At 34.1% G+C, this 27044-nt stretch overlaps 1 pseudogene; it reads right to left on the bottom strand.

Annotated features, from left to right (window-relative positions):
* Nucleotides 1-27044, bottom strand: part of LOC115884704 — a 98662-nt pseudogene that overhangs the window by 20323 nt on the left and 51295 nt on the right.

Genomic DNA, 27044 nt, shown 5'->3' with positions numbered 1-27044 from the left:
CGGAGGGCGACGAAGGACGCTGTAAAACCGGATAGAGATAGCAGTCTACACAGATGCTTCCGTAACTTCAGGAGGCACATGTATAGGCATCTTCTCAGAGCAACTAGACATCCGAAGATCTTCGGATCTATTCGGAGGCTATTGGATGGCTGTAATGTTCTACAAGCAGAGGTTTACGTTATAAAGGAAGCGGCCAGTTGTATACGAGAGAAAATCGTTGATAGACCAATAGGAACTATCGTGATATACTCTGACAGCTTGGGCGCTTTAAGAAGCATCACCATGCAATCAGATTTGAGAAAGATCGAGAACTATGATGGACTGCCGAGAAGCACTGTCTTGGCAGCGTCAAAGCGGGGCGAGGCCACAGCAATGTGGTGGACAACCAAGAAGCGGACGGACTCGCCAAAGCGGGGGTCAGCTTCAACACACTGAAGGAAGCTTTAGAAACTACCATCAAGGCCAAGCAGCAAGAGATATGGCAACACCATCAAGACTGCACTACAGCTCGAAGACTGTGGGCAGTGGTAGATAGCAGAAAGACAAAACAACTACTAAAGCACAAAAAGAACCTTGTACGCATATTTTTAGGTGTCATCACTGAAAACTGCCCCGCGGGGGTAAACCTCGTGAGATGGGAAGATTACTACTGCAGAGAATGCGGAGAGGAAGAAGAAACCATAGAGCATCATCTGCTCTGCACTGGAATACCGACGCTTTAAAACTTTAGGACAAGGTTTTTCGGAGGGACTAGAGGAAGCAGCAAAAGCCAACATCAGCAACATCGGGAACATTGCAAAGAGCTGGAAGTGCTTTAATGCAAAGAAAGAATGAGAGGAAGGTTTGGTACAATAATACAGGGAAACGCAGTAGGCCCAATGCCTTCGAGTGAGTGATTAAACAGGATCCCAAACCCCAGCAACCTAACTTACCTCTAACAAATAAATAAACAGCCAAGATTAGTTGATAATTTGGCAATAAGCAAACATCAGATTTCCCTACCGGACAGGGGTAACGACGCAGACAGAACTTTTGAACGCGGATTGTTTCATGCAAAACAAAATTTAGTTAAATTAAAATTAAATGTTAGAATGGCATAGATCCGGCAGAAATGGGACGTGGATGTAGGTCCATGAAGCTTCATGTAACTCCGGATCCGGCTCTTTTAGAATACCGGATCTACCTATCTCTATCCGCTACTGACAAAAACATCCAGAAACGGTAGACAGAAGTTTTCTCTGTCTCAATCGTACATTTGATCGAGTTACTTTGTGAATTGATATGACTAAGAACGGAACCCAACTGTCTATCGGTTCCATTCCAGATCATAAAGGTATCGACTGCTCTGACTTAGGTTTGACGACTACGGTACTAACGGCATTGGTTTCGCAAACCATATTCCATATACGCTATCACTGGAGAGAGCGAGGAACCATCATTTTGGACATAAAATTTGTCATTAGCTTGAATGTAAGGATTACGCAGACAGAACCTTAAAAGCTCCATCACACCCCGAAGAAGCAGCGAAGTTAACTAGGAAAACGTTACGCCATCCTTCAATCTACCGTCGAGATTTATAGGATTTCGATTAGTACACACTTGATAACGATCAGTGGCACATCTGACTGAAACGTTTTGTGCAGGTAAAAATTAAATAAAGACAATGGATATCCGAAATTCTTTTAGTTTCAATACTGAATCATTGTCTACCACGTTCAAAGAAATGTTTTTTTTTAGTTCAACCCTGAACTACCACTCCTAAGCTTCATTCAGAACCTCGCAATTAGTGGAATAAATTAGTAGTTTCAATTAGCGTAGAAGTTTGTTCCTCTAATTTGAGTGTGAGCATTCATAACGTCAAAATTAGTGGTAGAAATTTTCAATTAGTGGAAAAAGTTATCAACCTTTTAACTTTTTCCAATAATTATACTTCAAAATTTGCGAGGAATGTCATTTTGGTCTTTGATTATCATCCGTCAATACAAAATGTGGTTAGAAAGGTTAGAAATCAAAAGTTTATTGGTTTATAAGCTAGATATTAAACTTTTTCTATGGATACAACTGATTACCGCAAGCTGTTGCTAGGATATTCTATTAATTTTAATTGTATTTTTTAGACATTCGGAATGATCGTAAACTAAAAAGTAGTGATAGGATAACTCGAGCGAAAATTAGCTCGAGTATTCGATTATTGAAACAACCGACATCGCTCGATTATGAACGAGCGATGCAAGTGACGAGTACCAAGCAACGAACGCAAGCGATCCTAGAATGAAATAAATTGAAATCCGATTTTAATGTGACATACTCGATAAAAAGCCGAGAGAATTTTCTACATACATTGCAGGTAGCAAATTTATACGACGCCGTATATACCGGGTGCGTCTCAAAAGTGGCTCACCCCTATTACTTTTTTTATTTTTTTAGATAAAAAAATGAGATTTGGTATGTTAGTATATGACATAAATTAGAACTGATTGACGTATTCAATTATTGTTTTCTGTCACTTCCTGTTTCACCGGAAATAACTACAATTTTTAATTTTTAAATGGCACCCTCGGTATTTTTTTTACTTTATTCGATAGAAAATGACGTTCTAAATAGAATGACGTAAGTTGACATGTGATATGTTTCAGAGTGTTATTCAGAGTGTCATTTTCCATCGAATAAAGCAAAAAAATACCGAGGGTGCGATTTAAAAATCAAAAGTTGTAGTCATTTCCGGTGAAATCGGAAGTGACCGTGAAGTTGCCGTTCATTACCGAAAGAATATGTGCCCTGCGCACGCAGCTTACTGCTTGGCGCTTGGCGTTAACGAGTACTTACTAAATGCTACGGACAAAAAAACGTATTTTTAAATACGAGCGATATTTCGCTCGAGTGATCACTCGGTTATTGCAATCGCTTGATACTCGAGTACTCGATTATTGAAATTAATCGGTTTTTCTCATCACTATTAAAAAGTATAAATTGTAATTGAAACCACTAATTTATTCCACTAAAGCTTCATTCAGAACCTCGAAATCAGTGGAATAAAATAGTAATTTCAATTAGTCGTAGAAGTTTGTTCACCTAATTTTAATGTAAGGATTCAGAACGTCATAATTCGTGTAGTAATTTTCAATTAATGGAAAAAGTTAACAAACTTTTGACTTTTCCACTAATTATACTTCAAAATTTGCGAGGAATGTAATTTTGGTCTTATGATTATCACCCGTCAAGAAAAGTTTTGGTTAGAAATCAAAAGCTTATTGTTTATTAGCTAAATAATATGCTTTCTCTATGGATTCAGTAGACTATCGCAAGCTGGTGCTAGGATATTTTATTAATTTTAATTGGGTTTTTTAGACATTGTGAATGATCGTAAACTAAAAAGTATAAAGTGTAATTGAAACCACTAATTGGGAGGTTCTGAATGAAGTTTTAGGAGGTAAATTTCGTTTTCATTTTACTGACTATATTACGCAGACACCTTGTATGTTAATTCAGTTATACTTACGTTCAATGGCAATGCGAAGTAGGTATCAAAACCAATTAATAAAATAAAGAGAGCCGTTATGAAGTAATATATTGCTGCCATTCGGGCGTTCGTGGTAACCAGATTGGACAAAATACTGACAATAGTCGTAAAAGTGCCGCTGATGTTGTTTCCCAAAATTATAGCACCTGTGTATTTAGGCGGAAGTTTGGCAGCCATACCGAAGATCGTGTTCTGATAGATTCCAGTAGCCACTAAAACAGAATAAATAAATATGCTGTCTAAAAAGCATCTAAAAAGCGTAATCACAGTTTTATTATTTTTTATACAGTATGTCCCCGGATTGTCTTTACAAGAGGAAACACTTTTTTTTATTGTTTACTGTCCTCCATTCACGCAATTGTAAAGTTCTGAACTGTTCAAGAACGCGATGCTCTCACTCCATTCAATTGAGTCATAAAGTTCAGAACTGTTCCGCGCCATATGGAGGCACCAGGCTATCGCGCACAGCTCCTTTCAGAACCGTTCTCGAGTAGCCCAGGGCGTAAAGCTCTGAAACTTGAAATTCGCGAATGGAGGACAGCAATTGACATTTTAATTAAAAAAAAACAATTTTATTAAAAAACTTTGCTTATTCTAAAATGAATCCGGGTTATCCATATCGTTTTAGACGTTGAATAAAAAGATTAAGGAAGGAGCATATCAAAAATATTGCAAATTAAATTCCGCTTTATCAGTGCCATTCTAATATACAGTATGTCCCTGATTATCTTTACAAAAGGAAAAAAAAAAAAAACTTATTTTATTATTGACATTTTGTTGTCGCATTGTTCATAAACATTTTTGCTTTGTTTTAAAATGGTTAATCCCAATTTTCCCAAATTTCCATACCTGTTTTTCAACCTTAAAAATTCAAAGTGCCATGCCGGTAATATCATTTAGATTTTATTTTTTTTTTTTTTTTTTTATATATTATTGTTTTGGGTCGCGACAGTTGTACGCGATCTGGCGCTGCTACAGCGGTTGTTAAGAACAACCGCCAAACAATAGAAATAATTTTCTCAGTCAGTCAAAGTCAGAATCAAAAATTTACAGAAATCTTCAAAACCAGCCCCCATTGAAAAAAATACCGAAAAGTGTTTAAGCGTCCATTCTCAAAGTAATTATTGCCATCTCGTAGCCTCACCTCTGAATTCCTACCATCAAACCCTATACCGTGAAAGTGGTGCATTAAAAAACTAAAAAACTGTGTTTTTGTGAACTGTGAACTGTAAACACCAAAAACATCCAGAAACGGTAGACAGAAGTTTTCTCTGTCTCAATCGTACATTTGATCGAGTTACTTTGTGAATTGATATGACTAAGAACGGAACCCAACTGTCTATCGGTTCCATTCCAGATCATAAAGGTATCGACTGCTCTGACTTAGGTTTGACGACTACGGTACTAACGGCATTGGTCTCGCAAACCATATTCCATATACGCTATCACTGGAGAGAGCGAGGAACCATCATTTTGGACATAAAATTTGTCATTAGCTTGAATGTAAGGATTACGCAGACAGAACCTTAAAAGCTCAATCACACCCCGAAGAAGCAGCGAAGTTAATTAGAAAAACGTTACGCCATCCTTCAATCTACCGTCGAGATTTATAGGATTTCGATTAGTACACACTTGATAACGATCAGTGACACATCTGACTGAAACGTTTTGTGCAGGTAAAAATTAAATAAAGACAATGGATATCCGAAATTCTTTTAGTTTCAATACTGAATCATTGTCTACCACGTTCAAAGAAATGTTTTTTTTAGTTCAACCCTGAACTACCACTCCTAAGCTTCATTCAGAACCTCGCAATTAGTGGAATAAATTAGTAGTTTCAATTAGTGTAAAAGTTTGTTCCTCTAATTTGAATGTAAGCATTCATAACGTCAAAATTAGTGGAAGAAATTTTCAATTAGTGGAAAAAGTTATCAACCTTTTTAAATTTTTCCAATAATTATACTTCAAAATTTGCGAGGAACGTCATTTTGGTCTTTGATTATCATCCGTCAATACAAAATGTGGTTAGAAAGGTTAGAAATCAAAAGTTTATTGTTTTATAAGCTAGATATTAAACTTTTTCTATGGATACAACTGATTACCGCAAGCTGTTGCTAGGATATTCTATTAATTTTAATTGTATTTTTTAAACATTGTGAATGATCGTAAACTAAAAAGTAGTGATGGGATAACTCGAGCGAAAATTAGCTCGAGTGTTCGATTATTGAAATAACCGACATCGCTCGATTATGAACGAGCGATGCAAGTGACGAGTACCAAGCGACAAACGCAAGCGATCCTAGAATGAAGTAAATTGAAATCAGATTTTAATGTGACTTACTCGATAAAAAGCCGAGAGAATTTTCTACATACATTGCAGGTAGCAAATTTATACGACGCCGTATATACCGAGTGCGTCTCAAAAGTGGCTCACCCCTATTACTTTTTTATTTTTTTAGATAAAAAAATGAGATTTGGTATGTTAGTATATGACATAAATTAGAACTGATTGACGTATTCAATTATTGTTTTCTGTCACTTCCTGTTTCACCGGAAATAACTACAATTTTTAATTTTTAAATGGCACCCTCGGTATTTTTTTTACTTTATTCGATAGAAAATGACGTTCTAAATAGAATGACGTAAGTTGACATGTGATATGTCATTCTATTCAGAGTGTCATTTTCCACCGAATAAAGCAAAAAAATACAGAGGGTGCGATTTAAAAATCAAAAGTTGTAGTCATTTCCGATGAGACCGGAAGTGACCGTGAAGTTGCCGTTCATTACCGAAAGAATATGTGCCCTGCGCATGCAGCTTACTGCTTGGCGCTTGGCGTTAACGAGTACTTACAAAATGCTACGGACAAAAAACCGTATTTTTAAATACGAGCGATATTTCGCTCGAGTGATCACTCGGTTATTGCAATCGCTTGATACTCGAGTACTCGATTATTGAAATTAATCGGTTTTTCCCATCACTACTAAAAAGTATAAATTGTAATTGAAACCACTAATTTATTCCACTAAAGCTTCATTCAGAACCTCGAAATCAGTGGAATAAATTAGTAATTTCAATTAGCCGTAGAAGTTTGTTCACCTAATTTTAATGTAAGGATTCAGAACGTCATAATTCGTGGTAGTAATTTTCAATTAATGGAAAAAATTAACAAACTTTTGATTTTTCCACTAATTATACTTCAAAATTTGCGAGGAATGTCATTTTGGTCTTATGATTATCACCCCTCAAGAAAAGTTTTGGTTAGAAATCAAAAGCTTATTGTTTATTATATATCTCTATGGATTCAGTAGACTATCGCAAGCTGTTGCTAGGATATTTTATTAATTTTAATTGGGTTTTTTTAGACATTGTGAATGATCGTAAACTAAAAAGTATAAAGTGTAATTGAAACCACTAATTAGGAGGTTCTGAATGAAGCTTTAGGAGGTAAATTTCGTTCTCATTTTACTGACTATATTACGCAGACACCTTGTATGTTAATTCAGTTATACTCACGTTCAATGGCAATGCGAAGTAGGTATCAAAACCAATTAATAAAATAAAGAGAGCCGTTATGAAGTAATATATTGCTGCCATTCGGGCGTTCGTGGTAACCAGATTGGACAAAATACTGACAATAGTCGTGAAAGTGCCGCTGATGTTGTTTCCCAAAATTATAGCACCTGTGTATTTAGGCGGAAGTTTGGCAGCCATACCAAAGATCGTGTTCTGATAGATTCCAGTAGCCACTAAAACAGAATAAATAAATATGCTGTCTAAAAAGCACCTAAAAAGCGTAACCACAGTTTTATTATTTTTTATACAGTATGTCCCCGGACTGTCTTTACAAGAGGAAACACTTGTTTATTATTTACTGTCCTCCATTCACGCAATTGTGCAGCTCTGAACTGTTCAAGAACGCGATGCTCTCACTCTATTCAATTGAGTCATAAAGTTCAGAACTATTCCGCGCCATATAGAGACACCAGGCTATGGCGCACAGCTCCTCTCAAAACCGTTCTCGAGTAGCCCAGGGGCGTTATTCTGTAAAATCGTCGGTATCGGTAAGTTACAACAGCTCTCGATACGTATTTGTATATAGTAAAAATGTGTTAATTGTTGTTGCCATAGTTACCGATCGGTCCTATGGCAGATATCGCAAATTTGTACCGACGAAAATCGGTATCTCAACCGTGCCCTTGTCAACCTCACGGTAGAGATACCGAGAGTCGTCGGTACAAATTTGAGATATCTGTCATAGGGCCGATCGATAACTATGACAAAAACGATCAACACGACGCTAATTGGCCGTACGTACCGATAGCTGTCGGTAACTTGCCGATACCGACGATTGTACAGAATAGCGCCCCAGGGCGTAAAGCTCACTTGAAATTTGCGAATGGAGGACAGCAATTGATATTTTAATTAAAAAAAAAACAATTTTATTAAAAAACTTTGCTTATTCTAAAATTGTCAATCCGGGTTATACTTTACCAAATATCCATATCGTTTTATACGTTGAATAAAAAGATTAAGGAAGGAGCATATCAAAAATATTGCAACTTAAATTCCGGTTTATCAGTGCCATTCTAATATACAGTATGTCCCCGGATTGTCTTTACAAGTGCAAAAACTTTATTTTTTATTATTGACATTTTGCGAAAAATGCATTCTCCATAAACATTTTTGCTTGTTTTAAAATGGTTAATTCCGTTGATACTTTTCCAAATTTCCATACTGTTTTAGAGAAAATTTAAAAAATGTGAAAATATAGTTGAATTTTTTTCAGTCCTAAAAATTAAAAGGCGTTTCTATGGTAATATCATTTAGATTTCATCATGAGATTGGAAAGCCCGTTAAAATATATAATTGTTTTGGGTCGCGATCGTTGTACGCGATCTGGCGCTGCTATAGCGGTTGCAAAGAACAACCGCCAAACAATAACAGAAATAATTTTCTCTTGTCAAAGTCAGAATCTTCAAAAATTATAAAATCTTTCAAAATTTAAACCGCCTTCATTGAAAAAATACCGAAAAGTGTTTAAGCGTCCATTCTCAAAGTAATTATTGCTATCTTGTGAGTTTCATTTAAATTTTACTTACTCAAACCCGTGATAATTGTGAAAAAGTGGCATTAAAAACTAAAAAACTGTGTTTTTGTGAACTGTGAACTGTAAACACCATCGTGGATCGTGGCATAACGTCGGTTTCCAATGTTTCATAGGCATTTCACATACATGTCCTTATATAAAATAAAGTTTCTTGTATGCAACACACTGTATTTTATTTATAAAATTAAAAGAAAATAATAATAAATTTGAATAAAGAATATTTGGCGACATAATTCCGGAAAAAGCCGAACCGATCTGAAATTATCAAAAGCTTTGGGTCGCGACCGCTGCAAGAATAGCGCCAAATAGTGTTTACATTGTCCTTATGGGCACTTTCCAATCTAAACTTGTTTCATTTATCTATAAGTTTGTAAACAAGTTTATAGTTTATGAGGAATACAAATTTCTAAGATTACTAATGTTAGTTTCTAAAAATTTTAAAATATGCTATAATGGATATTGTAAACATAATATGATCAAAAAGTTTTTTGACCATATGTGTTTTATATGATGTCAGTCAAACAACTCTTATAGAAAATTACATTAGAATTAGCTAGTCAAAGCAATATGCTTGATCATAAAACTCTTTAACCCTACGGTACTTACTATTTATTATCACAATACTTATTAAAGTGAGATAAAAGAACGAGTAAGGCCATTTGCTACTGTCAACCATAGCAAAAATTATTGTTATTATAAAAACTATTACGTTGATGGTAATGCTCCAGACTATTCTTATGGTTAGATCTCCCCTGAAACAAAAATGACACTTTTATTAGAATTTTTACGATCTATAACCTTTTGAGCACCGCAAGCATATAATATGTGCATTTGTAGTATTATGTCGTGTAGGTATACTAACTTTGTAAGGTAAGTATTTTAAAAATGTAAGCTTTATAAGGCTATAGTAAGTTGGTAAGTAGTAAGTGTGCCAAAGTTAAAAGTATAATAAATTATACATATGTAGTTGGATACTGAAGTTATATTTTCCTTTGGATACTGAAGATTTATTGTTTGAAAATTACGATTCAATATGTATACCAGTTGAATACGCAATGAAATCACTCTCTTGGGAGAATAGGGGCATAAATATCGATGGTGAAAGGTTGACACATCTCAGATTCGCAGATGACATCGTTCTTGTCTCAGATAACATCGGAGATCCAAAGCAGATGCTCGAAGAATTAGTGCAGCCCTCATTAAAAGTCGGTCTCCGGATAAATACGAGTAAAACGCAAATAATGACAAACTTAGTGCCGACACAGAACATCAGAATAGGTGACGCCGATATAAAAGAAACACATATATACAAATATCTCGGGCACGAAATACAAATCGGAAAGAACAACCAAACACACGAGATACAGCGCAGAATAGGTTTGGGTTGGGCTGCTTTTGGCAAACTGCGGGAGACCTTTAAAAGTGATATACCTATATGCTTGAAGAGGAAAGTTTATGAACAATGCGTCTTGCCGGTAATTACATATGGAGCGGAAACTCTAACATTAACGAAAAAGTCAGCAGAAAATTTAATAGTAGCCCAGAGAGCCATGGAGAGAGCCATGCTTGGAATAACTAAAAGAGACAAAATTCTTAATAACACTATCAGACAAAAAAACAAAATTAAAGACATAGTGGAATACGTAACTCGAATGAAATGGAGATGGGCAGGTCATGTGGCGAGAACATCTAAAGACAGGTGGACTAGAAGATTGTTAGAATGGCGACCTCGAGCAGATAAACGTAGCAGAGGCAGACGACCGACACGCTGGACCGATGATGTAAAGAGGATTGCTGGAAATTGGATGATGACGGCCCAAAATCGAGAGACATGGAGAAATATGGAGGAGGCCTACGTTCAGCAGTAGACAACGATGGCTACATGATGATGATGATGATGATGATGTATACCAGTTCCAATCACGTAATTTTTCCCAGTATGCTGAGCGTGGGTTTACACGCATACGTCGCGCGTAGTCGATTTTATGTAATTTTATTGGTTTATTTAATAAATGACAGCTCATACTTAAATATGATTGGAGTGACAGAACTACGCACGACGTATTATGGATGCATCTAAGCTCACTTCCATTGATCCGTTAAAACCATATATCATATACAGGGTGTCCCAGGCTGAGCGTGCATTAGAAATTTCTAGAGAACCACAATATCTAGATTGGAGATTTTTCGCTCATCATTGTTTTACAACGAGATCTATCGATTAAAAATATTTTCAATATGGCGGCACTTCCGGAATTACTGGAAGTTGACAGCAACTTTCTTATTTTAAATGGGTGCCCCCATTTTTTATTACATACTTAAAATTTTATGAGTTTTGATATCAAACACTCTATACCTAACTTTAGCCGTTTTTGAGAAAAAAAATATTCAAAATTTTTGGTTATATAGCCTAAAAGTCAAATTTAACGATTACCACAGCCACTGTGCCATAAAGAAAAGACATGTGGCGATCTATTTCAAAAATTGAATTGTTCAAATATCATATAATAATGGCGGTAGCTGTTATGGAATTGAGCGATTAAAAAATTATCATACATCATTTTTTTCAAATGGAAACCCACTTTTTTTATTTCACTAATGAGAAGGTTTTTTAATTCGTTACTTTTTAACTATACATGTTTCTAAACCTAAAATAAATCGTTTTTAAGATATTTAAGATTTAATTTGAAAACGTATATTTTTCTTCCATTGACATTAAGTGTCAAACGGTCAGACAATTACTTTTCATTTGTCAGAAAACGAATTATTTGAATTTCCTATATTATAAATAGTGCCTTATTTAAAAAATGGACAAGTTTCCGAAAATATTAAATACGTATATTTTATTTTGTTTTTTTTACATATTTCAAGATTTTTTAAAAATGTATACAGGGTGTTTCGAAAAATCTGGTCATTGATTAATCACGATCCTGCTTAAAGCGCTTGACGTAAAAAGCTGATTTTTGGAAAACAGAATGACTTTAGGGTGTAGAGGTTATATAAAAAGAGATTTATCGAAACTCGAATTCTAAGGGAGTGAAACCACCCCTCAAATATTAGAATATTTTTTATTTAAAAACCGGTTAGTTTTCCGGAAAACCTCTTAAACACGTATATTTTATTTTGTTGTTTTACATATTTTATGTATTATTTATAAGGGTGTTTCATAAAATATGACCATTGAGTAATCACGATTCTGCTTAAACTGCTTGACGTTTAACAGCGCTTTCAGATGGAGCGGAGCAGGGGGGTGACAGTGAAATAGGAAAATTGGAAACAGTCATTAGTGTCATTCCTGTCATTCTCCTCACGACAAGTATGGCCGCCTAGACAAGGACAGCATTGTTTTTGTCTAACTATTGTCTAACTTCACAGTTTATAATTGACAGATTTCAGTTTCAGAGACAACTTCAGATTTGTTCTAGAACAAATTCGAAAATATTCGACGCCATTTTAATTCATTCCGTTTAGTTTCGTTTTGGAAGTTCAATTTAATATTTCGGCTGAAATTTATAAATATAATGGTAATAAAGTATATATAATATATATTACATGAAGAATAGTTGGAGAAAATGACGTTTCTGCAGTAGTAGGTATGTCCCATGTATATGAAAAATAGGTATTAAATAAACACTGTTTTTACATTTTTTAGATGCAAGAAAATGGTGTTATAATATCTTTGATATCTTTTTTTCTGAAAATGGAAGCAATTTACAGCAAGGTAAGATCATTTTTAACTATAGCCAACATTAGTTATCTCCAGTATGTGCGATTTATCGTCAATAATGCAATAAATCGGACTGATAATCTGATTATGTTATCCGACTATTAATTCTCTTTTTGCTTCTTTTTGATTAATAAGCCAGGCCTCTTTGGGAATAATGGACGCTTTTTTAAACAGTATATTTATATTTTATACCTATTGCTATTTTTACATTGTTAATTTTAGTATATAAAAATTGTTTTTTCTGTTTTCAGGTTTTGTATAAGGCCCGTTTTCATGTTCCTGTGTCCGTTTTCTGCCCTTGAAGTCTGCGAATACGTGTGTTTATTTACAAATTACTGTAAGTTATGCTTATACCTTAACTAATTTACGTTAAAAGTGCATATAATTAACTAATTGGTATTGAAACAATACAATCCTCTATATTTTTATATTTATTTAGTCACGTTGTTCCATATTTGAAATAAATATATGTGAATGAATTATTTTTTGGTTTTATTTATGAAAATAAAAAATACAAAATACATTTGAACTGAAAGAGGGCCCGCCATTGAATAACCGGAAACGGAAATGAGAATTAAGCCATCATGTCCTTATCATGTCAACCTGTCAATTGGAAAATTAGTTCTCCAGACGACAACGAAGGCTTTCGGTGGCGTATCGTGTTTCCACGATTTAACACAGAGTTGACACTTCTTTCTAGTTAATTATTTTATGGAGCGGAGCGTCCGCGCGGACCGTTCGCGTGTTCCATGAGTTTAAATGAACAATTTCACATGGGTCATATAAGCTCTATCCGGATGAGTTCGTCGACGGCTATCTTGAAAAAACACGACAGACGCTCCGCGCGGACCGTACGCGCGGACGCTCCTCTCCATCGGAAAGCGCTGTAAAGCTGATTTTTGGCAAACGGATTGACTGTGGGGTTAGGTTAGAAAGGGTTCGATAAGGAGGGGTCTCTCGAATCTCAAATTCCAAAAGGGTGAAAACGCCCCTCAATTATTACAATATTTGTTATTTAAAAAACGGTTAGTCTTTCGGGAAAACGCTTGGACACGCATAATTTATTTTGTCTTTTAACATATTTTGAAATTTTTAAAAAAATCATACAGGGTGTTCCAAAAAGTTGGGTAATTGATTAACCACGATTCTGCTTAAATTGCTAGACGTAAAAAGCTTATTTTTGGCAAACGGATTTTTCAAAAGTCAAATTTCAACGAGATGAAACTACCCCTCAAATATTACCAAGTTATATAATATTGTCGCCATATTGTTTTTCCTCATGCTGACATAAATGTGAGAAAATTTTATCCACTTTGTATGTTAATAAAAATTCTTGCTTTGCTTTATCATCACCATTACAAATGATTAATTCGACGCGAACGTCTCGCTAGTGTTAGATATAGAGTGTTTGACATCAAAATTCATAAAATTTTACAGATAATTTATAATGTATGTAATAGTAATAAAAAACGGGGGTACCCATTTAAAATAAGAAAGTTGCTGTCAACTTCCGGTATTTCCGGAAGTGCCGCCATGTTGAAAATATTTTTAATCGATAGATCTCGTTGTGAAACACTAATGTGCAAAAAATCTTTGATCTAGATATTGTAGTTCTCTAGAAACTTCTAATGAACGCTCAGCCTGGACACCCTGTATACAGGGTGTGAAAAAAATTGTGTATCTAACTGGGTGGTGGGCGATTCTACAGTGAAAATACTAAATAATATAATACCTATTTATGTTTTAATTCAAAGATATGAAAGATCCCAACTTTTAAACGTTGATATTTTTAACACTTCTGCTTGCTTCTATTTTCAAGTAGAATATAGAAAAAAGAACTTACCCAATAGGAACAAAAATATTCAGCCAGTTGAAAAGAACATTAGGAACTTGGGCACAGAACGTCTGTATCTGCATAAAATTTCCCAAATGCTCAAATTCGAACCCAATGTAGTGCTGTGCTAGTTTAAATTCTGTAAAATACTGAAAACAAGAGAGAAAAAAGTATTAAATAAGTGTTTTCAAAGTATTGCATGTTATGTATGAACTATGGAGTGTAGAGGTAAGGAGAAATATCTTCGTGCATTAAAATTGGTCATAAAAATGGGAAGACTTAAGATGGCGCTGCTGTAGCAAAAACCTAAAATTTAAAATATGCGCCGAAAATGTTTAGAACAGGAAATGTTTCAAAAGAGGTAAATATTTGACGTGAAGGCGCGCATTTCAAAAAAATACAAATTTTATTTTCATGTCACATGAAATAAATTATCGATTTTTATTCAGCTTAGCCGACTGAGCCTCTAATATATAGAAATAATTGTTTTATATTCTATAAAATCTCTTTTAATCTAAAAACAAAGCTTTTTTGGGTAATATTTGGTTATGTTACTTTTATTTTCTTATCTATGGTAACTCCATTTTTTAAATTTATGAGTCATTAGCGCCACTGTGGTTATTTGGTGAATCCTTATTCTTCCCCCCCTCCTTCTTTGGTGACCACTTTCTAAAATAAAGTCCCATAAGAGATATTTCTCCTCATTTCTACACTCTATAGTATGAACATATACAGAGTGTTATTATATAATATGGGAATATTATTAGGTAAAATATAGGAGGTACCGCAAAAAGTTTAATATAAAAGTTATAAGGTTTCTAAATGTCTATTAACAAGTAATACATTTAAGTATACAGGGTCGACAACATAGACAACAAATAAATTTATTAAAACCACCGATTTCAATAGGAAAAAATATCAAACAGTTATAATAGTTTCATAGTTTAATGAGAATATTTATAGGAATGAAATTCTAGTTTTCTGTAGATCTATTAATGTTTAGGCCGGCCGTAGCTCCAGCGAGTGTGTCGATCTACGGAACGGAAGGTGCTGGATTCGATCCCCAGCCAGTACGGTCGCTTTATTTATTTAAATAAAAATATTTATTTATCTAAATAGAGCGACCAACGAGCCGCCATCTCAGGGACGGCAATGGCAAACCACTTTGAGTATATTTGCCTTGTACAGCCTCTCAAATAGTGCTGTTTGGATTCGGCAATAAACTGTACGTCCCGTGTACTTGTGAAACACTGATGACACACATCAGAAGTACATGCGAGAGGTAGCCGACGCTCTATACAGGGTGAGTTTCCTACGATGTTCTCTATGGGCATCTCGGAAACTACTGAAGATAAAGAGTCGATTAAATGGGGAAAGAATTGCAGTTTTGTGGGGTCATGTCATAAATATGCGACTTTCAGATTTTTGAAAAAGTTCATGGCTTACTAGATATTTCGAAAAAAGCAAATTTTGGCTATTTTAAAAATTGTCCTTAATTCAATTATAATCTATTTTAGACACAAAAAGTTTTCAGATAAAAGTTGTAGATAATCACATTCCTAATGAGTTTGTGTTCTCCGATTTTTTCTAAAGCTTGTCATTTTGGATATATGACACAAACATATATTATAGCTATAATATGATTCTTTCACAAAATTGCTGAGTTATAGCGAATTCTTATTTTTCTTGACTAATTTCATTTAGTTAGCCATGGAAACAAGTTTAGTCGTCGTTGCTCTCAGAAATGTGAAATTGTCACATCCAATCTTTGTAAATTAAAATTGAAGATTGAATGCGACAAGTTCACATTTCTGAGAGCAACGACGATTGAAGTTGTTTCCGTGGCTAACTAAGTGAAATTAGTCAAGAAAGGTAAGAATTGACTATAACTCAGTAATTTTGTGAAAGAAACATATTATAGCTTATATCGCTGAAAAGCTTAAAAATGACGCTTTTTATGAAGTCATGGCCAACTATGGTTTCTATTTAAAAAAACATATGTTTGTGTTATATGTCAAAAATGACAGGCTTTAGAAAAAATCGGAGAACACATTCTCATTAGGGATGTGATTTTCTACAACTTTTATCTGAAAACTTTTTGTCTAAAATAGATAATGGAATTAGGGACAATTTTTAAAATAGCCAAAATTTGTTTTTTTTCGAAATATCTAGTAAGCCATGAACTTTTTCGAAAATCTGAAAGGCGCATATTTATGACCCCACAAAATTGCAATTCTTTCCCCATTTAACTGACTCTCTATCTCCAGTAGTTTTCGAGATACCCATAGAGAACATCGTAGGAAACTCACCTTGTATAAGAAGATTATTTTTAGTTATAGTTTCGATTGGTTAAATAAAAAAAAGTGAAACAATCCCATCGCTAAATATCTAATCATTTGGCTACAATACGCAATACGTGTCAAATAACGTGAACAACCCTGTATAATTGAATATTTCAAATTCATTCTTTATTATTTTAAATTCGTAGTCACCCAATATAAGCATTTGAATTACATATAATCTTTATAAATCGGTCAATATTAAATACCATGTTTTATCTTAATACACATTTATCATAATTACGATTAATGATATCCGATAGATAATGTGTGCCAAAATTATGTATTATATTTGCAATCACTTAGAAAACATCGGTTTTGTTGACACGACACAAATATATTTTTATAGTGATATATCTGAGAGTTTTAGATAAGAAAAATACCTACTTTCTATAATATACAGGGTGCAACAAATTCGGAGTACGAGCATTGGTATCTCGGTAACCGTAATAGATACCAACATAGTTATATGCTTATATTGGGGCAAAGTTGCGCTTTAGGATGTTCACCAGGATACCATCTAAAAAGGTTTAAAAATTTCGAGGATTGCTGAGTTTTTTGGAAAAAACGGATTTTTTTGAAAATAAATTTTATTTTTTCCTGTCGTAAAAAATCAAAAAACTAATTGCAAATTCTCATAGCCACTTTATTAGGGCTATGTGATAGTATTTTTAGATTTTTATATTAGTTGATAATTTGTGAGATACAGAGGCCAACTTTTTTTTAAATACGAACCTGCATTTTTTATTTCAGGTTTTGAAAGAACTCGGTCTCCTGATCATATCATTCGAAGTAAAACAAGATGTTATAAATGTGGAGAAGGGCACATGGCAAAAGACTGTGAGGAAAACTACAAGTGCTATCATTGTGGAGAGGGCCATTCAGCGACGTCATGGGATTGTAAAGAGCATAAGAGACAAAAGAATATCAACACGTTAATGGCAGAGCAGAATTTGTCAGCCTATGAAGCAGGGCAGATATGCCCATCAGATAAACAGAAGAACAAAAGAACACCTGGCTATAGAACTAATTACGACGAATTTCCAGTATTATTTTCTCAAAAAGCAAGCATACCACAACAGAAAATAGATCCTAGCTGTAGCAGAAATATCACAAGTCTGAATTCTCCGACAAGGCTCATAACTCAACGGAAAAGGAAGTCGCGAAGTTATCCAAATATATCAAGCAGGGAGAGAGAGAATGTTAAAAAAATTCTCTTTCCAACAACAGATAGAGTTGTTGTAGAGCCATTACCACAATTCCAAAATTATTCATCACAGGACATAGAGGTATTTCAAGCAGAAACAGAGGAACTTAGACAGGAACAATCTTCAGATATAGAAATGGATAATAGGGTAGAGGAAACAGCAACAAATGTGGATGAAACAAAAAAAGATTTCGAGACAGTTTTTAAGACAGTGCTAAAAAAGAAGAAAGAAACAAGAATAGAAAGTATAAGAACGGATTAAAAAAGGGGAAAGAAAAAAGAATGATGAAATAGAGATTTTAGATCATTTTCGTTTATTTCATTAAAAAAAAACTGTTATTATTTGTTAAAGAGGACCAATTAATATGTTTCCAGTATTCCAACTACATTTATGTTGTTGAGTGTTTGCGTTGATTAATAATAATTGCACCAAATACTAAAAAAATGAATTTTGTATGTGTATTAGACAGGGTGGTAAAAAGTCACAACACCTTAAAAATGTTATTTCATTTTTTGAAGAATGCTTATTTATAACAACAGGGACTTTCATTGTCATAACTAAAATTATATTGATTTCTGATTCAAATCCACATTTATTTAGAATAGTTTATTAACTAACACAATTAAGTATGTAATTAATTAATATTTGGGCGGAAATAATGGTGGTATATTTAATTAATGGTATATTCTTTTATAAAGATTTAAATAGTTTTCTTTTTGTATACAAATGGGCTAGTAATATTATCATAGAGTTAAAAATTAATATTATTGTTTTTAGCACCTGCACATTTTGTACATTTGTTGCTTTAAAAACAATCTTAAATGTCAATATTCCATAGATTTTATAAGAAAATGCATTTTCTACGAAAACTTGAAGGGATATGTAAAAAATAGTATAATACAATTTGAAAGAAAATTAAATTGTGTATTTGACTCTCCTAAAATATACAGGGCGTTCCATTTAAATTAAACAAATTATTGCCGTTTAAAGCTAGAAATTATTTAAAATCAATTTTTTGGCAACCTGTATAGTTTGGTTTTAGGTAGTATTATTTTTATTATTGCGACACAATAACTGATCAATAAATAAACTTCAGTAAATATTTAATATTAAAAACTGCGATACCCTTGGAGAAATGAAGCCTTAAAATTTTTACTGCAATTTCACAAAATTGAAAATATTTCTTCTTCTTCTTTCTTCTTAAACTCTCCTTTTCAGCAGAGAGTTGCGTTGCCTAGGCTGCCAGGACCATTCTGGCAAAGTACTTTTCTGCTTTTCTTATTTCTTTTTTTTTGGGTGGTCACGTTTTATGAACTTTCACCGATTTATCTTTCTTAACGACTAACAATTATTGAGGCTATTAAACAGGTTGCTTTAAGCTCTGCAACTATTCAGTTATGCATGCATTCTACGATTGAAGCTGCAGCTCTAAGTCCCAATAATTACTGTGCATTTCAAGAAAATGTGATTATGACATTTCCAATTTAGTCCGGCTAGTTTTTTTTCCTGATTATAAAGTTAATGTTAGGCTTGTTATTAGTAAATATTTAGAGTTTTAAATTACTAACATTCAAAAACAAAGCGATTTGTTTTATGTGTTCTGTCTTGTTAAATTTAAAAAGGATGTGCAGGGAAATCGGTTTTTGCTCTCATTGTCGAAATAGGAATATAAGATTGTTTGGTGATTATAATTATGTGGACAAGCAATTATCAAATGAAAGACATCAGCAACCTCTCCACACTGACACAAATTATCTCTATTAATTCTGATTTTATAGAGATGTGACGGGGATAAGCAATGGTTTGATCTGAGTCGACACATGGTGGTTATTTGTTGCTTTGTCAAGGATTTATATTGTTTGAACCATGGTGTCATTTGTTCTTTTTTCAGCCATGTTTCGTTTAAGCAAACAATATCTGGTTTGTAGTCTCTCAAAAGATTAATTAGCGTGTCCTTGTTACTGTTGTAGATGTGTATATTCCAATGTATAATCTTTATGTTCATTTCTTATACTCCTTAGTTGTTTTTAGTTATTTGCTGGTTTTTTATTACTATTTTTAATTATTTTTTTTTTAATTTCCTTTTCTTCTTTTTTCTTTCCCCTTTTTTAATCCGTTCTTATACTTTCTATTCTTGTTTCTTTCTTCTTTTTTAGCACTGTCTTAAAAACTGTCTCGAAATCTTTTTTTGTTTCATCCACATTTGTTGCTGTTTCCTCTACCCTATTATCCATTTCTATATCTGAAGATTGTTCCTGTCTAAGTTCCTCTGTTTCTGCTTGAAATACCTCTATGTCCTGTGATGAATAAGTTTGGAATTGTGGTAATGGCTCTACAACAACTCTATCTGTTGTTGGAAAGAGAATTTTTTTAACATTCTCTCTCTCCCTGCTTGATATATTTGGATAACTTGGCGACTTCCTTTTCCGTTGAGTTATGAGTCTTGTCGGAGAATTCAGACCTGTGATATTTCTGCTACAGCTAGGATCTATTTTCTGTTGTGGTATGCTTGCTTTTTGAGAAAATAATACTGGAAATTCTTCGTAATTAGTTCTATAGCCAGGTGTTCTTTTGTTTTTCTGTTTATCTGATGGGCATATCTGATTCAAAAATTCTTGAAGAAATTCGCTCGAAAATTTCTGACACAACTCTCAAATTTGATTTCAGAATCTCTTGAAAATATTTCAAAAATGGTAAGGTTTAAGTGTCATAAACCTTAATCAAATTAACCTTTATTTTAATTATAGAAACTAAAAATGTAATAATATACAGGGTGTTTCATTTAAAAAAATACAACTTTGATATTTTTTATTTATTTGGAATACTCTGTATCTTGTAAAAATATTTTTCAATTGTAGAAGTCTAAAACCCTTCTTTTATTAAAAAAAAAAATAGAAAAATACTATTATTTGTTAAGGGCGCAAGAGGCCCAAAAAATATTTGAACACGGGCCCGCGACTTCCTCGCTACGTCACTGATGACTAGATTAAGTAATACAATATAAGTAAAAACTTACCGATATGGCAGTGATAAACATGTTCCAAGGCATCAAGGTACCGATACCGTGTATCAAAAACGTCAAGTACACTAAATTGTACTTGTCCGGTGGCGTATGGATCTGCAGGCTGGCCTCGTCCATCGTGAGATTCTTAAAATTCAATTCGTCATCGGGCAGATTGTTCTCTTCCCAAGACGGTTGCAATTTTACCGGTTTCTGGAGGCGTGTCCTCTCATGGCTACCGTCCTCCCGACCACCTGAAAACGCAAGGGGACTCGGTTAATTAGGGTTGGATGCCCGCGGCGGTATAGTAGCCGCATCTAAAGAAGCCAGGCTCGTCATCAATCGTACGGATGCTCAAAATAGTTTCGAAATATACTGATGAGCATTAGAAACGGGTCGCTATAATTTGTGCTACTTTTTGTGACATCAGCTTTTGATTTACTTAATGGATTTTTAATAACTTTTCACTGACGCACAGTGCTTCGTCCCATGGACAAAAATCGAAAAAAAAGTTAAAATTTACTAATATCTGAATATGTAATTTTATACTTATAGCAATGTTCAACCATCCTGTATATTATTTTTCATAAACAGCGATTTTTGTTAGCAAATATTTTCACTAAAAATAAATTTTGCGATCATTATCTTATCAGTGAAAAGAATAACATTCATAGTAGTTCTGTATATTATGGAGCTAAACGGTACGTACTTAAAAAAAAGCCACCATGGATATTGCTAATCAAAGTATGTTCTTTAAATTTATTTCTAAACAAGTTCGTGATTGTTTAGTTTTTATTTATTTTTTAAGACGATTTCTAAATGGGTATAAAAATTTTACGTTTTCAAACTTCAAAAAGGCATTTAAAAAAACATATCAAAACATATCGTATTTATTGAATATTTTTGTTGTCATATTCATACACTTTTAATTTTTGTATAGTTCACCTGCGTCTGCTTGCGACGAACTTTATTTTATAATACTTTTCAGATGGAGTAAAATTGATAAGCAATGCCGATCTGGTTAATACTTGGTTTGATCATAAGGACAAGAACTCAAAATTATTTGTATTTCAAAAAGTGTGTTCTTTATTAGATATTGATGAACCTTCCAGTCAAATGAGACACCACTTGTGCCTGAAAAAGCCCACTATGTTGGAGCGAAACGTTGAATAAAAAAGTTTCCATCTTTCAATTTATTATAAAACCTCATACCCAATAAAAGGAAAAAATGATATATGGATATGATCTATTAAAGAGGTAACTATTAACATCCGAACCCCTCATACCAACAAAAAGAACAGTAACAACGCGAAAAAGTAACATATTAGAAAATAATGTACAGAGATATCTGTGAGGATACTTCATCTACCTGTGATGTGGATACTATAAATTTGGAAGATTCTGTCAGCAGTGATTCTTCTGAATCAGAGTAGTTATCTACGATCTATGTATTTTGTTGTCCTAAAGTAAATTTATAGTATCTTAAGTTTTTTTTAATTAAATATAACATTAGTTTCTTTTTCATTAAAGAAAAACATTTTTATCTTATATTAGGCTTATATTGTAGGAATCACGTTCTAATGTTATTTCAATTCTTTTTTATCACAGGGATTTATTTAATACTTACACCGTTTTCATACTATAAATTATTATTTCCTTAGATGGAAGACAGCTCCAACATTTTTATTATTTATAAGATTTTTTTTCATAAACGTGGGACTAAGAACATCATCATTTAGTACAATGAGAGTACTCATCATTTGTGTCAAATAAACCTAGTTTGAATAAATTGCCTACAATAAAAGAGTAGTTTTGCATTTTTGTCCTCTAGAGCCATATGTTCGAAGCATTGTGTGACGGTTAGCTCCACAGTCAGCGGCGTCGCAAGTTTTAATCTTTCTGTAACGTACAAGTTAAAATAAGAAGTGATATTTATTAACTAAGGACAATACCCTATTCTCAATACTCAACCAATAATATTTCGCCATGACCACGGACTGACAGTGGCGAAATACCCATATAGGATTTTTTGGAGAGATGAATCCGCCACGTAGGTATACACATTTTCTGAAAATGTAATACTCTAACAACAGCAAAAAATTGACTTTAATCAAAATTAAGAGAATCAGAGAATCACAATCAGAGAATGAAATCGAAATTAGATTACCAAAGAATTCAACTATATTTTCATGTTTCATAAATTTTCTCTAAAACGGTATGGAAATTTGCAAAAGTATAAAGGGATTAACAATTTTATAAAGAATACATTTTTCTGAAAATGGCAATTAAAGATATTTCCTTTTGTAAAGACAATACGATACTGTACAGGGTGTCCCAGAAATAAGTGCAAGTATTTTAAGGGGTGGTAGATCAGGTCAAAAGAAACATTTTTTTCTCTTTACCGTTTTTCAGATAAGTAAAAAATAACTGTGTTATTTTTCTTTCAAAATTTAGACAAAAAATGCTTTTTTGTTTAAATTTTGAGAACCACTGGATCTTTTCTGGATTTTCTTTCATGTAAATTTAATCTACTACCTATGTTGCCATATTATCAAGAAATTATATTTTTTAACTTAAAATTAAAAAAATTTCCAAAAATTTTTTCAAAAACTTTTTTCGCAAAAAAACTTCATAAGCGTGTTTCTGAGGCCGAAATATACTACCAGTTAAAATACTTGCACTGCCCAAGCAACACTGTTCAAGAGTATATACGTTTATTACAATAAACGTACTATCCGTATAAGTATCGTATATTTTTTTAAAGGTATAAATAATATACGTATTTAATATTACTTTTTTATATGCAACGTATAATATACGCATATTAAAGGGCTTTATTTTCCATTAATCTTAGTATATACGTTTATTATAGTGAATATTATTATACTGCTTTTTGACGTATATTCGAAACATATATTTTAAGTATATAATATTTCGATTTTGGCACCAAGTCAGTTATATTCGTAATTTTTGAAAAGTTCAAACACAAAGGGCATAATAAGTAATTATCAAACTGTTTTTTGTGATTTTTTGATAAATTTGAACACCAATGTAAAAATATTAAAAGAACTGAATTTCAAAAACGTATATAACCAGTATCAATAAATTGTATAGAAATGGTATATAGACTACATATACGAAACGTTTATTCGACACTAGAAAATCTGGTCACGTGATTAGATCTACCAATCATATAGTTAGACTTTTTACAGCAGATGGAATCTAAATGGAATATGGTATACGTATATGAAACCTATACTCGACACTACAAAATCTTATCACATGATCAAATCTACCCAATCACGTTGCGTCTTCTATAAAACATCTAGGCTTAGGGTATTCATAAGCGTGATCAAGGGTAAAGACGCCATTGTGTCCACACATTGTTTGTTTATCAATATAAGGTGCTGTAACAATATTTTACGGTCGCTACCGGCATAGTGGTCTGCCGCGTCCGGTTTGGGCTGAACCATCGTAGGCCATCGCCGAAGACGACCCTGAGCGCCGCCGTAACGGTCAAGAAGTGGGAGATGCGCGCGAATGGAATTTGGGCCTACGTGCAGAAAGGCAGTTAGCGACAAGAGAGAAGTGAACGAAGCGGCTGTTTTTAACTTTGAAAGCTCTCTGCAATGTATAACCCGTTCTTTTTTTTTTAATAGATAAGTGAATTAATTAAATTAATGAATTTTAATTTCACTTCCTACCATATTTGGCGTCCCAACTTGGGCCATACATTGTGAAATGAAGAGTTTTAAAAGTTAAAAAGATAAAAATAGACATTTTTATCAAAGTGAACAGTCAGTGGTGAAACAGTGCTTGTGAACATTGTAAATTGTGCTAGTGAACATTCTGGAATATTTGTGTGTGGACAAAATTTCTAGAAATTTACTCAGCATAGTGCAAACTCGTCGTTTGGCTGCAAATTCAACACTAAACCCTGATAAGCTTCACCAACTTCAACAAAATCATCCAATCCAAGCACCTTGGGTTGAAAGAAAAGAAAAAAAAAAAAAATCAAAAACCACATCATTTCGGTAAGTTTTTGAACATTTTTTTTCACTCTGCAACCTTCAGAAGAAAACCGATACTGGCTACGGAGCCACAGTAGTAGAAAAACATCTAAATTACGTAACATGGCAGAAGCAAACGTCACTCTTACGCAGCAACAATTTGAAGCACTCTTATCACGCATCAGTAATTTGTCAACACAGTCGTTGGAAACAGGGAATTTCTCTTCATGTTCGTCGCGTTTTAACGGTAGCAAAGACTCTGACGTAAATGCTTTTATAGACGCTATAGAAACCTTCAAAGACTGCTCAAAAGTGTCCGACGCGAACGCTCTGCGTGGTTTATCTATGCTACTCGATGATTTTGCCGCTACGTGGTGGTACGGAGTAAAAGACACTGTCGCAACTTGGGAAACTGCTCTCGATCTTTTACGTCTAACTTTCGGTCCAAGAAAACCAGCATATCTTGTATATCGGGAAATATTTTCAAAAGAACAAGATATTAGAACACCTTCTGATGTATTTATCTGTCAATCGCGTTCATTGCTTGCGCAACTTCCAGCAAATACCCTAACTGAGTCGACGCAGATTGATATGATTTATGGCTTGTTACATAAACGAATACGAGAAAAAGTACCTCGAGATAAAATCCGTACTTTTAACGAATTACTTAAAGAATGTCGCATGGTAGAAGAAACGTTTGTTGATCATTTTGACAGGCCTTCTAACGATAAACGTCCAAAATGTCGATTTTGCAAATATTTGGGACATACAGAAGACCAGTGCCGAAAGAAACAAGGTACTGCAAGTACATCAACAAAAACTTCGACTACAGCGCCTTCACCAAGTAATCCAGTGACATCTGTTCCAAATTCGACCTTGGAAAGTCATCCTCCCCGAATATCAAATCAAGTGACATGTTACGGATGTAATAGACCTGGCTACATTAAATCCAACTGTCCAACTTGTTCCAACACCGCAGCTTCTGTCGAATTCTGTGCTCTTGACAATGTAGAAGTTCCTGTTTACCCTCAGTCACGTCCTATTTTGCCTATAAACATACTAGGAATGAATGGTCAAGGACTGATTGACACAGCCGCCAAGCACAGCGTTGCCAGTGGCTCATTATACGAAGCATTAAGGAAACACAACGTTCCGTATACAAAAACCAGAAGTACGATTAAACTTGCAGATGGTACCGTGAAAGAACAGGAAGTAAAACTTCTGAGAGTTGATGTTTTACTAGGAAGTCGTTATATACCAACAACATTTATGACTCTACCCAATGCTGACAAAACCTTACTAGGCATAGATTTCCTTCGAAGTGCTAACCTTGTTCTGGACATCGGACAGCAAAATTGGAGTTTTGCAGACGATATTTTGACTAAGTATCCCTTGGTATATGAAGATGACCACAAAATTTCCAATATAGAAGTACTTTCCGTTTCAATTTTGAGATCAGATGAAGCCATAATGTTATCCAGTGAAGAACATAAGCAGTTATCAGACCTTCTTGAAGCCAACCAGGATATTTTCGCTCTAGGGGGAGAACCAACTCCTTATGCTGAACACTATATTGATACCAAGTCACACGCACCAATTTCAGTACCACCGTACCGAATGACGCCTGGAAACAAAGAAAAACTTCGACAAGAACTAGACAAGATGTTACGAGATGACATTATAGAAGAATGTGAGTCAGCTTGGTCAGCACCGGTAGTACTCGTTCCAAAGAAGAATGGCGAAACTAGGGTATGTTGCGATTACAGAGCTTTGAACGCTATTACGACACCCGTGCATTATCCGTTACCTCGAATGGACGATCTACTGCATGCAACCAAAAAGACTATATACATGTCAGCCATTGATTTACGTGCGGGATATCATCAAGTGAAAGTGCGGGAACAGATAGAGACAAAACATCGTTCGTGACCCCGTTCGGAACATTTCGGTACCTGGTCATGCCGTTCGGTCTGCGTAACGCACCAGCAACTTTCCAAAAGCTGATCGACAGATTTCGAAGTGGACTTCCATCTATCCTGATACTCGCCTACCTCGATGACGTGCTGGTGATATCTGAAACGTTTGATCAACATATGACAGACTTAAAACGTGTCTTCGAGAGACTCAGAACGTACAAACTACGTGCGAATCGTGATAAATGTACATTTGCGACTCCACAAGTAAAATATTTGGGACATTTGATCACCTCTAATGGCATTCAAGTAGATCCAGAGAAAACTTCAGCTATTACGAAGATGCATCCGCCACAAAATGTAAAGCAGGTTCGGTCATTCT

Source organism: Sitophilus oryzae, unplaced genomic scaffold (assembly GCF_002938485.1).
Source record: "Sitophilus oryzae breed Bouriz unplaced genomic scaffold, Soryzae_2.0 scaffold_335_pilon_pilon, whole genome shotgun sequence".
Classification (NCBI taxonomy): Eukaryota; Metazoa; Arthropoda; class Insecta; order Coleoptera; family Curculionidae; genus Sitophilus; species Sitophilus oryzae.
This window is presented reverse-complemented; position numbering and strand designations above follow the sequence as displayed.